We start from the raw sequence: 13,641 nt of genomic DNA on the forward strand, positions 1-13,641 counted from the left end.
CACAGGATTAAATTGCATTTTAAAATACATTAAACTATAATCTGTCATTTTAAATTGTACTAATATTTCAAAATATTACTTCTATTTTTGATTTAAAAAATCAAAGCATGTATTTATAAATGGGCATACAAACCTGAAAAAGAAAATTTGCTCAAGATCCTGCACACAATTATTAATGAACCCCATTGTCATTGGCTCCTTTTTTCCCCTCCCTTGGGCTGCTGTGCACAAATAGGCCTACTGCCATCATTACCTGTCGATATACGTGTGGAGACAGAAGACGACAGAAGGAAAGAAAGAACGTAACTGAATGAAATTACTTACGTGGGTGAGGGCTCGCATCCAATCTGTGTTCAGGATGACACTGAATGCAAAGCACAGATCCAAGCCAACCCAAGACTGCATCATTATTCTGGCCATTGATTTTCCACTGGGCCTCCAAAGGGCCTTGTGCTCTTTGAAACGAAGTATAAACAAAGTACCAGCATGATATAACAGTATTTTTATTCTGCTTCAGGAGGCAGCAAGCCCAATGGATTAGAGGTTTCACTCAAAGAAACGCAAGTGGTGTGCATGCAGTGTCCATTTCAAATGGCACACTGTTCTCTCAGCCTGTGTGAATGACACTCGTTCTCTGATCAGTTTGAGTCAGTGCATTCTGAGTGGGAGAGGAGAACTGAGCGTTCAGGGACATCTGAAGACAGGTCATCTGATGCTTAGAGCCAGGCTGTGATGCATTCTGAGTTGGCATTTCACCTCTCGAGATGAGACGATAAGAACTGGCATTATGTTTGGTTTCCTTTAATGCTTTGACAGGCTGGGTCCGATTTAACCAAACTGAGTGAAGTGTTAAGACCAAGGGTGGGAAGAACAGCAGTGATAAAGGTCATATCTGTTAAGATTCCAGAGTCATTTGTTTTGTGTTGGCAGCCAAGTTTATTGTAGTTTACAGTTTAAAAAGGCAAAACGAAGGAAACTAAAAAGTCTGATTTTTGACTCTTTCTCAAGAATTTCAATGAGTCTGTAACCATATTCATGTTTTCTCAGGCGGCAGATGGACTCTTTGATTACATTAAGAGTATTTCACAATAATGGTACAGCTACAAATGGGAAACAAACAAAAAAATAAAAAAGGCCATGCCACCAGGTCAGATAATTGTTAGCTACAAGCAGACAAATCTCTTTTTTGTACTTTGATGTTTGTAAATCAAATACTTTAATGTATTGTAATTGGTTCCCTTTGATATCGGACAGATTTACACATTCCATCTTACTTTGCCTTCTTTCCGTTCCATTCAGTGCAGCAACGATGGCCAAGATTATACCCTGAAAGCACCTATGCATACAAATAGCAGTGTCATTAGAGCTGAGAGGTTTTCCATGCTCTCCCTGCCCCTACTGTTCATCCACACAATCCTTTCAACAAAATCAGAGAAGATAATGTGTATTATTAGGTTTCCAATTCTCTTTAATAAGTGATGGACGAGTGCATTTCCTTTCCAGGTATTAGACTGGTCTGCAGAGCGTTCTCAGGTGCCATCACTGGATGAACTGGACCGAGGGACTTTTGAAATCTTGCGTGGGTCACAGTAGGGTAAATGAATTGTTAATCCATAAATGATCATTCTACCATTTACTCACCCGCATGTCGTTCCAAACTTGTACGACTTTTTTTCTTCTGTGGAAAACAAAAAAGGTGAATGACCCATGTAGCATATTTCAATCCTTCTGAAGATATACGATAGGTTTGTGTGATGAAACAGTCTGAAACTTAAATGATTTTCATCGTGAAACTTGTTGACTGAATCTTCAATTTGTGAACAATCATTAAGACTGGCTTTATAAAAAGAACAATTGGTTAAAAATGACTTGTTATACTTCTCTGATGAACACACTAATAGGAGCTTGGGTGTACTTTTTTTGTCAATAATTAATTATTGTTCTGTTTCTCAAACAAAGCTGTTCTAAAGTTGGTTTTATTTTTATTAAATGTGACATTTTTATTCATTTTGACATTTGGAGATCAAAAGCCTCTTCATTCACATGCGTCATACCTGTCACGGTGCACACACAGCGGGGAGGAATGAGGACCACGGAGACGAGGATGAACTCAAATTATACAGTCTTTAGTAATATCCAACAGGGTAAGACAAGGCAGGGCTAAGACACACAGGGAACATAACAAGTAGACCAGACGAAAAGGAACTAAATACACAGGATAATTAAACACACACAGCTGAACAGAATCATAATCAAACTAAACAACAAGGACAGGAAAAAGACCATATAAGGACACAAGAGGGCGGGAAACACACGACACACGACACAGGACTGACAATACCGTCATCATAGAGTGGCAATGAACTTTTTGTGCTCTATAGAAGAAAGAAAGTCATATGGGTTTGACACAAGGCTAGTACATAATAACATCATTTTCAGTGTTGGTTGGTCTATCCCATTAAGAATCGTAAAAGTTCAATCACATATAGGTGAACCATGATGTTGAGAGCCACCAAGTTCATACAGTAGTATAGCTCTACCACGGTTAAGGCCTCGAGCAAGGCACTTTACTTGTAATTAGTGTAGTGTAAGCCACTTGAGAAAGAAGTATCTGCTAAATGTCAAGGAACTGTGTGTCTAATATATGATTAGATATATGTTTGCACTGAGAAGATCACTAACATTTTTTAGAGAGAGAGTTAACGAGGTTTGTTTATTTAATCTCGTCTGAATTAGGTCTATAGCAGGAGAACACACACATACTTCTGGAGGCGCACCTTCCTACAGAGGTTAATTCCAACTTTGCTTCAAAATACCTGCATGTATTTTTGGATGAACCCTAAGATCTTGATTTCCTGATTCAGGTTTTGATTGAAGTTGGAAATAATGTCAGTCATGACAAAATTTAGTCATAGCCTACATATACAGAATGTATGGCATGTATGCCCAATAAAAAAAAAAGAACATGCGTCTCATTTTTAAATATTTATTTCTTGAATCATACTTCTTAAATTGTGTATTGTGGCTGCTCCTTCCAGACCATTTTGGGGGAAAATATATTTTTTGTCCCCCCACAAATCCTCCTCACTTTTCCATTATATGTAACATCAATGTTTCAATAGCCTCTGTGTTTGTGCCCAATATGGTTCCATTTATATTTAATATCTGCTTTATCAAAATATTCTGCCGAGCAGTGCTGATTCATGCAGTGCCAAGAGCAGAGCCCAGCAGACACAGCAAGACTTGATATGTCCTTATACCAGCTGATGGGGTGTTGTATTTTTACCACTGAGAGTTTTCTTGTTGTCAACAAAGAATCCAAGCTCAGTATTTCAAAGTCTTGCCACCAATGACACATTAAACAATTGCTAACATTTTTACAAGACAAACTCTTCATTCATCATGACAGATCGGGGGATAAATGCAGGGATAGATGCAGGAATAAAATGAAGCATTTTTTTTTTTTTTTTGACTGGTTACCGTGGGGCTTTTGTGTAGTTTAATTTATTTTATATTTAGTTGTTTTTTGATTAAATAATGTTTTAATGAATTTTATTAAAATGTATTATTAATTTAATTTACATTTTTGTTAAATTGAGCGATTTATTGCAACTTATATTAACTTTCCATGCTACTCGCCTTAGAATGAATTGGATATTAGTGGATAGTATATCCAAATATAACTAAATGACATGCAATGATATTAAAATTAGTATTTAATGTGTCACTTCTACCCTCCTGCCAACACCACCCCATTATTATAGGAATAGTTTACCCAAAAATGTATTTCACTGCTGTTATTATGAACAAAGGAGAAAAATTTGGAGAAGAGTTTCTGAGATCTGCAGCAAAGGGGAAGGATTTTCAGAGACTAAAAAACAAAATTTCAGTTTGTTCCTCACACAAAGCTCAAAAAGGTTCAGCATATACTGTAAAGTGCACGTCATATGGAACTTTATGGTTCTTTTATAGTGTTTTTCTGTTCTTTTTGAAGCTTGACAGCTGTATTCACTGAACTGTTGAAAAGGTGCCTGAAAAGTGTTTCACAGAAAGAAAAAAACAGAACAAAAAAACAGCATATAGGTTTGGATCAACATAGAGGTAAGTAATGACAGAATTTTCACTTTTGTCTGAAGCATGCACAATGCTCTCTCACACATTGACTGGATTGACTGGATGACAGACCATGATGCTGGGAAACAAAAGAAGCTCCCTAGACCAGACCTCAAAAAATCCTGGCTGCAGAGCTGAGCACCTATCAGCAAAGATCAATTGAGATGAATGGGGATATAAGTGGATAGCTTTCTGCAGGTATTACAGACCTCCTTAGTATTGCTGGCCTGGGTAAATTTGTCTAAGAGAGTGAGAAGGTTGGGGTGAACAGAGAGTGAGAAGATGGGAGTCATTTAAGCACTGACACTTCCACCCACACTGAAACTGCAGCAGCTCCTCATCTGCAGTTCTATGTTAAACACCATCATCCGCCCTTCCCCTCTCCCCACTCTCTCTCCATCTCTGAATTCTGCCCGTTGTGTCCACAATTTGTATTGCAGTACTTCTAAAGTGTCCTCTCGAACTCTGCCTCTACCTCATGTTTGTTTTGAAAAGTGGATGATAATTCATCCTTTGATATGGGCATTTGTGTTACTTGGGCTTTATTTTTATATTTTGAAATAATAAAAGATGAATAAAACCCACACAGTAGCCTACAAACACATGACTTTATCAGAAACAGTTTTCAGAGAAAAGAAAGAGATGGGCATTGCATAGAAAACAGAGTTCTTTGCATACAGTCAAGTATTCCTAGTATATACATACTATCAATCCATTGCTGTTATATGTGCAATATTCTATATGGACAATTGTACTAGTTTGCTTTTTGATCAAATCTTTGTCATTTTTAACTCTAGAATATGCTGATGCATTAGCCAGACCTGGCAGAACAATATTGCATTTAAGCATATTTATATTTGACATACACAAATAAAGGTTTTTATTGGCATCTATGGTTCCACAAAGAACCTTCAGCATCCATGGAAACTTGGAAAATACATTATAATATATATTTGCGTAAAAAGTTTCTTTAGAGTTTTAAAATGTTCTTTATGAGACAAAAAAAAATATTTTAATAACTATTCACTGGGTTCTATGGGAAACCAATTTTTTTTTTTTCTTTAGCATCACTGTAAAAACCCTGTGGAACCTTTATTTTAAGAGTGTAGCCTATGTTATTGAACATAATCTTTGTTTTGATCCTTGGTTCAAATACAATACTCCAATGAACCTTCAAAGGATCCACAAGTAATCCATGCAACTCCAATCCATCAATGTTTTGTGAAGTGAAAAGCTGTGTGTTAGTAAGAAACAAATCCATCATTAAGCCGTTTTTACTTTATATTGTCACTTTTGGCCAAAAGACAGTTTGTAATCCATAATAACGCTTCCTCCAGTGAAAAAGTCCATCCCCTGTTGCCCGCTCAAATAGAAATCCACCAACATATTTGTTTAGAACTGTTTTGAGCAATTGTAGCTTGTAAACAGTGCTTTATCTGTGTGTATTTCTCTCCTGTGATGACCTTTCCACTGGAGAAAGCAATATTATGGATAGAAGACTTCTGGGACGGACTGAGGGTGAGTAAATTAACAGCAAATGTCATTGAACTACTCTTTTAAACTATTCCTTTTGACACTGAAACCAGTCTCTCATGCATGCACCCATGCTTGCCTTTTCTTCTTCTCATTCTCACACCTGCATACTCTTATTTTTTAACATATCACTATCTGCTGGTTGTCTATATTACTACTGTATATCTAGACAACCAGTTTTGTTGATTTTGGTCTTTCTTCATTCAGTTATATACTAGAGCTTATATGCCTGTTTCCTAAATGGAAAATAGCTGCTCAGGCTGTTTCCAAGATGGTTGCTGAGTGCTATGAATATTGTATGTATACTTAGAACATATATGTATAAGCACAAACATTCACAGTGCACTTCGACATCACCCCCTCCATTCACCCTGCCTCATATTTCTCCTCTGTGCAATCCCTTTGCATAATTCATCTATTTTATCGCCATGCAAGGGGCTCTCGTCAACACCGGCTAATTTTAGCAAGGGACAAGAGGAGGCTTTGTGATAAAGTGAAAAGCTGCGAAGTGTCTTTTTCTCCTCAGACTTCAAGTACATGCGGATATTTGTGTGTATGTTTGTGGCTAAGCACTGTTTCCCTCCCAACATTCTATCACTTCAGTGAACTGCTTTTATGTGGTTTGCTTTTATCTCTGCCTCACTTTTTTTCATTATATTTCCCCCTTTATACCTCAATTTGTCTTTACATTTCAATTTCCCATTTGGTTTCGAAGAATATTTCAGTTCATCGATGCTTATTCGAGCTAGCATTTACTGGTGTAGCGGGTTGTCTTTACAGTGACAGGCATGTCAATGCGTAACAGTTGGGGTCCTTGTTTCTTTGTCTTGCCAATTATGTCCTGCCTAGCTGCCTTCCTTTCTATTGCAGATAGCGGTAGCTTCACATCGTATGGTATGTTTTATTAATTGGAACGTCTGCAAAATATTGACCCCGGTATTTGTCCAACCTAATCGTGTTTACTGTGCTTCCCAGCGGCATGTAAATAATCCCAAATCAGCTTTAATGAGTTAGGAGAGAGTTTGAACTGCCTGCGAGCATGAAGCGTGGATGATTTGAGCTTTTGGAAAGGGGAGCGGTTGGTGTATATCGTGTTAGCTATATAGCACATGTTTGTAAAAGAAGGGGCAGTGGCTGAGAGAGATGAAAGGTTTGAAATGAACACGAGACTGCCATTTCGCGTGTGCATGTGTTCATGTGGGGGTGTGCTGGGACAGTGCGGATAAAAGTGTTTGATAACGAACTCATTTGATCTTTGATGTGATCATTATTAGCATTGATGTTATAATTGATTTGGTCAGCAGAAAGAGGGAGAGAAAGAGGCAGAAATACAGATTCTGGATGTGTGGGTGTGAGTATAGATGTAATTTGTGTGCATATCGTTTCATATATGCTAATTAGCCTGTGGGTCATAACCAAGCGTGAACATCTTGAAGAATATGTAAAGGTTAACTCTGCTGATTCTTGGAAAAGTGATGGATTCACTTTTCTGTGAACATGTTGAAGAATACTCAAAGGTTAATTTTTCAAAAAATGCAGCAGGCAGAACATTATATGACTCCTAATTCAATGCATTCAAGCTTTTTTCCTGCTTTTGACAAATGGTCTTCCCATACATGTCAATGACATTAACATTATAATGCACCTAATGATCTAGGTGATCATATTTATATGAGTTTATTGTTCATCTCTCTTACTGACAGCTTCTTAAATCTGCGTTCTAAACACAGACTCAGCAAATCTATGAATACCCGGGCATATAAGATTCATGACCACATTAGGGCGATCACTAATGTGTGGGATGAGAAAAGGAAGAGAGAGGAAACGCATTGGCAGTTGAAATGTAATTTGAAAAGTATAATGCATCTTTTAACGCAAACTTGGTTTGAGGAAAAAGGGTAGAACTTTATTTTACAGTACGTGTACTTCCCTGGTACATACATGGTAAATATCTTGTACCTACAGGCAAATAAGTGGTAACACAAAGTACTTACCTGAAGTGTATGTACATGGTAACAAATAAGAAACACAGCTGTACTTAACAGTCGTGCATGCATGGTAATTCATTTGTACATACAGACAAGTGTGGGTAAGAACGGGCACTTACAGGTAGTGTCCGTACATGGTAACTAATTAGATACTTTACTGTAATAACTAATGTGTATACATGGTAAATATGTAGTGCTTATGGACAAGTTGGTACAAACAGGCAGGTCCTTACAGTATCCATATATGGTAACTTATAAGACACATTACTGTACATACTAATGGTATGTACATGGTAAATTTGTAGCACTTACGGAAAAATGTGCTATTATGTGGTAACAAACAAGACACATACTGTACACGTGGTAAATATGTAGAACTTACAAACAAGTGTGTTAATGATAAATTGCTCTCCGCAACAGTGCTTACAAAGTTTGAAGAATTGGTAATTCCTCTGTAATGTTTATGTAAAATGGTGCACTTTATTTTACAGTCCTATTTCCGTATACATACTATGTACCATCAATTACTCAATATGTACCTTGGTCCATGTTTATACCCCCAACTTGAGTACCACATAACTTATTCTGTACATTAACTAATAGGTACATACACCAGTACTTACATAGTAAGTATATGGAAATGGGACTGTAAAATAAAGTGCAGCATTTTACATAAACATTACACAGGAATTACCAATTCTTCAAACTTTGTAAGCACTGTTGTGGAGAGCAATTTAACATTAACACACACTTGTTTGTAAGTACTACATATTTACCACGTGTATACCAAGTACAGTATGTGTCTTGTTTGTTACCACATAATAGCACATTTTTCCGGAGGTGCTACACATTTACCATGTACATATCATTAGTATGTACAGTAATGTGTCTTATTAGTTACTGTCACAAACAGAGCCAGGAGAAACAGGCAAGTAGTGATACAAAGGGTGTATTGACTGAATGCAGATAGAGTAGAGAGAGAAGCAGGTGAGTAACTAGAAGCAATGTCCAATACTGAGTGTAACGGCAGGGAACTGAATAGAGTTTATATCACAGGATACGTGGAGATCGTGAGCACGGGAGAGCAGGAGTCAACGCTGGAGGATCGCAGGAGTAGATCTGGGAAACAACAAGGTAAGTAATTCACAGGTTAGTGCAAATGGAGTCTGGTAAATGTTCAGGGTGGTGAACCGTAGACCGGACGATGAGTTTCAGAGAGAAGCGTGTACTTATAGGAGTGCTGATGAATGACTGCAGGTGCAAGTGATTAGAAGTCAGGTGATTGTGATCTGGTGATTGCTGTAGACTGTGGTGACTGTGACTCTCTGACAGTTACCATATATGGATACTGTAAGGAACTGCCTGTTTGTACCCACTTGTCAATAAGTACTACATATTTACCATGTATATACAGTGGGGCAAAAAAGTATTTAGTCAGCCACCAATTGTGCAAGTTCTCCCACTTAAAAAGATGAGAGAGGCCTGTAATTTTCATCATAGGTATACCTCAACTATGAGAGACAAAATGAGAAAAAATAAAAAAAATCCAGAAAATCACATTGTAGGACTTTTAAAGAATTTATTTGCAAATTATGGTGGAAAATAAGTATTTGGTCAATAACAAAATTTCATCTCAATACTTTGTTATATACCCTTTGCTGGCAATGACAGAGGTCAAATGTTTTCTGTAAGTCTTCACAAGGTTTTCACACACTGTTGCTGGTATTTTGGCCCATTCCTCCATGCAGATCTCCTCTAGAGCGGTAATGTTTTGGGGCTCTCGCTGGGCAACACGGACTTTCAACTCCCTCCAAAGATTTTCGACGGGGTTGAGATCTGGAGACTGGCTAGGCCACTCCAGGACCTTGAAATGCTTCTTCTGAAGCCACTCCTTCGTTGCCGGGCGGTGTGTTTGGGATCATTGTCATGCTGAAAGACCCAGCCACGTTTCATCTTCAATGCCCTTGCTGATGGAAGGAGGTTTTCACTCAAAATCTCACGATACATGGCCCCATTCATTCTTTCGTTTACACGGATCAGTCGTCCTGGTCCCTTTGCAGAAAAACAGCCCCAAAGCATGATGTTTCCACCCCCATGCTTCACAGTAGGTATGGTGTTCTTTGGATGCAACTCAGCATTCTTTCTCCTCCAAACAGAATACATGAGCTAAGTCAAGTCACAGGTGATCTTAAAGAGCCAAGTCAAGTCACTGCTCATCTTCACGAGTCAAACCAAGTCACAGCTGATCTTCACGAGTCAAGCCAAGTCGCAGCTGATCTTCATGAGCTAAGTCAAGTCACAGTTGGTCGTCATGAATTGAGTCACGTCACAGCTGATCTCCCAGAGTCTCGCCCCGTCTCAGCTGATCTTCCAGAGTCGCTTCACGTCTCAGCTGATCTCCTAAAGTCAAGTCACGCCTACGCTGTTCATCCAGAGTCACAGCACTTCACAGCTGTTCGTCCAGAGTCACAGCACGTCACAGCTGACCTTCCAGAGTCACGTCACATCACAGCTGACCTTCCAGAGTCACGTCTCTGCTGACCTTCCTGAGTCACGTCACGTCCGGGCTGACCCACCCAGATCATCAAGGTCAGTCTTCCATTATCCCAGTTTGATGTCTAGTTTGAGGGATGTACCGCTGGTGTCTGCACGCACGGCTGGTATCCCCAAACCAGCTCACTGTAACCCTCCTGTTCTTGCACATATTCCCCTGTCCGAAGCATTTCCCCTGATGGGAATCGCTTTGTGTTGCATTTGGGCTGCGTTCACCACCGCAGAACTGCCCGAGGTGGTTGCGCCCGCTGCAGCTTCTCCAGAGGTGTCGCGAATCTGGTCTACGAACTTCCATTAACCCTCCACCAGAGGTCATTCGCTCACCACATGGACTCTTACACTGCACAGATCGTTACACTTACACTGAACTTCAGTTCCCACAATCCATTGCACTCATTACACTCAGCTGCAGCCAATCACACGCTTACACCCGAGTCTGATCACACAGCTGATTCCCATTTCACCCCTTACATAAACCATGGACTTCCTCTTGCTCTCTGCCGAGTATTGTATGCGCTTATCGCTCTCCTAGCTTTAGCTACTCTACAGAGCCCTTGTTAGTTTTCCTTGCCTTGCCTGTTTCAGATTGTGTTTTCCCCTGCCTTGACTATTGCTTCGTTTTTGATTTACCTCTCTTGTCTAGCCCCTTTGGATACTGTTCGCTGTCTACCGACCCAGGCCCGTTTTGGATGACTCTTTGCTTTATTTATTATATACCTGTTTGCCACTGTTTGACCCTTGCCTGTATTTCGACCACGTTTATTAATAAAAGCATTGCACTTGGAGCCGCTCGCCTCTCGTCTCATCGGCTTCGTTACAATAACGATAGATAATTTCACTATACAAAATCCAGAGCATTACTATGCACATAATAATGAATAAAGTCACTGGATTCTTACTAACATGTAATTTTTGTGGTTAGTGAAACACTGATATAAGTGTTTACAGTGCCAAACAAACATTTGAAAAGGAGCTACAAAAATGGGATTTTAGAAAACATTGTAATGCCTTTGCATTAATACAGGGACACACATACTAAGTAAACACATTTCATTAAACAAAAAGCTGTGTTCTGATTGGTATGTTGTGCATTAGCATTAATTGGCAATAAACCAGTGAAGTTATGGAGGTGTACTAAACGCAAACGAAACAAACTAAAAATGTGGTTGTCTAAAAATTTTCTTCAGCTAAATGAGAAAAAATCAGAGATAATTATTTTTGGTCCACCAAAATTTAAAGAGATGATTTCTAGTACTATTGATCCTTTAGAAATAATTGTAAAAAACAGTGTAAGAAACCTGGGTGTCATAATCGACTCAACTCTTAGCTTTGACAATCAGATAAAGTCGGTAGTAAAAAGTAGTTTTTACCAACTTAGAATGATTTCCAGGTTAAACCCATTCTTAGTTTTAAAGATTTAGAGACCGTTGTCCATGCATTTATTACCTCGAGATTGGATTATTGCTAAATATCTCGTCTGCAAATTGTACAGAATGCTGCAGCCAGGCTTTTGACAGGCACGAAGAAAAGAGATCATATTACTCCAATATTATCCTCTCTCCATTGGCTACCTGTTCAGTACAGGATCGATTATAAGATTTTATTGATGGTTTTTAAAGCACTTCATAACATATCCCCAAGTTATATCACTAATCTTTTAGAGTACCACACATCAGCTAGGACACTGAGATCAGCAGATAAACTGTTACTGGCAGTTCCTCGTTCTAAAAAAAAGTCTAAAGGTGATAGAGCATTTATGGTTGTGGCTCCCAAATTGTGGAATAGTCTTCCACTTCATATTCGGCAGGCTCCATCCTTAGAAGTTTTTAAGTCTCAGTTGAAAACTCCTCTTTTTACATTAGCTTTCGTAGAGGAACAACCCCGATAAAGGGTATTTGTCACATGTGGGTTGGTTCATCAAGTGGTTTATTCTTACTAATTATTTTTGATGTCATTGTTTTAATCTTTGTATATGCTTTCTTTTAAATTGTGAAGCACTCTGGGCAATAGAATTGCGTTAAAATGTGTTATACAAATAAATAAAAGTTGAAGTTGAAGTAACGCATACCTTATAAAAGAAACCTGGGCCAAGTTTAATCAAACACTCAGATATCGCAGATGCCAAAGTGGCATATTGTTTGCATTTTGAAGTGGAAAATTATCCTCGAGGTCCTTGGTTAAAGACGCCCTTTCAGAACTGAGAAAAAAACCCTCAGCAGCATGCTGCTGTTTTTAGTATTTAATTTAATATTTATTAAAACTGATGAAGTTATTATTTCTTAATTCAATAAATAACATTTCAAATCATTCAACGTTACCTACACTACCATTCAAATGTTTAGGGTTGGCACTTTTTCAATGTTTTTGAAAGAAGTGTTGTATGCTCACCAAAAGCAGCATACAGCAAAAAAATACAGTAAAACCGTAATGTTGTGAAATATTATTACAATTTATTGCAATTGTATTTTAATAGATATTCAAAAGTAATTTTCAGCAGCCATTACTCCAGTCTTCAGTGTTGTATGATCCTCAAGAAATCATTGTAATATAGGCTACTGGTTTGGTGCTCAAGAATTTTATATTATTGTCAATGTTGAAAATGGTTGTGCTACTTAATATTTTTGTTAAAACCATGATACATTATTCTTTTCTTTAATGAATATAAAGTTAAAATGAACAGCATTTATTTGAAAAATAAAAATTTTTTGTAACAATATAAATGCCTTTACTGCCTCTTGGGTAGTGTATATGTCATTTGAATGGAATAATCTAAAATAGTTTTAAACTAGCTCTTGATATCTTAAAGTGAAATAAAGGAATATATAATTCATAGAACTCTATAGTATATCTATAGATGCATCTACTTGATTCTGTTTCATTTGTCTACCATTATTCAGTTATTTAAACTAAACACCAAATGGTCAAAAAGCATAAACTTAAAAAGAATATTTAATACAGCACTTTTCATTAATGATTCATTTTTCAAAGACAATAAATGCATATTCATAAATAATATCTCTTGAACAATGCACATACAGCCATTAACTCACTATCAGCAGCCACATTTAATCTTAGTAAACTCCCCTTACTTCCAAATCAGTGCAGTATAGAAACTGCCTATTTTCCAGTGTGCCATATGACTTATGAAGTGAACTGTAACCTTTAATTTACCTTTTTCATCTCCGAATAAAGACTTGACCCCATCTGCAGCCACTGCTGACACTTATTACTGTCCTCCGCAAGGGAAACGGCCCTCGGCTGCCTCTCTAAGGAGCGCAGACCTGAGGTGGCGAGGCCTCACTTCAGTTCGTCATTGCGGCGACCCGCGTGAGTGTGTTTATAAGTGGCGGGTGTATTAGCAGGTAGGTGGATTTGAGCGATGACTATATTTTAAACAGCCCCGTGGACGTGTACACGTGTGGGCTGAGGGGTTACAAGGTACAATTCAGGTGAG

The sequence above is a fragment of the Onychostoma macrolepis genome, chromosome 14 (assembly GCF_012432095.1).
Source record: "Onychostoma macrolepis isolate SWU-2019 chromosome 14, ASM1243209v1, whole genome shotgun sequence".
Lineage (NCBI taxonomy): Eukaryota > Metazoa > Chordata > Actinopteri > Cypriniformes > Cyprinidae > Onychostoma > Onychostoma macrolepis.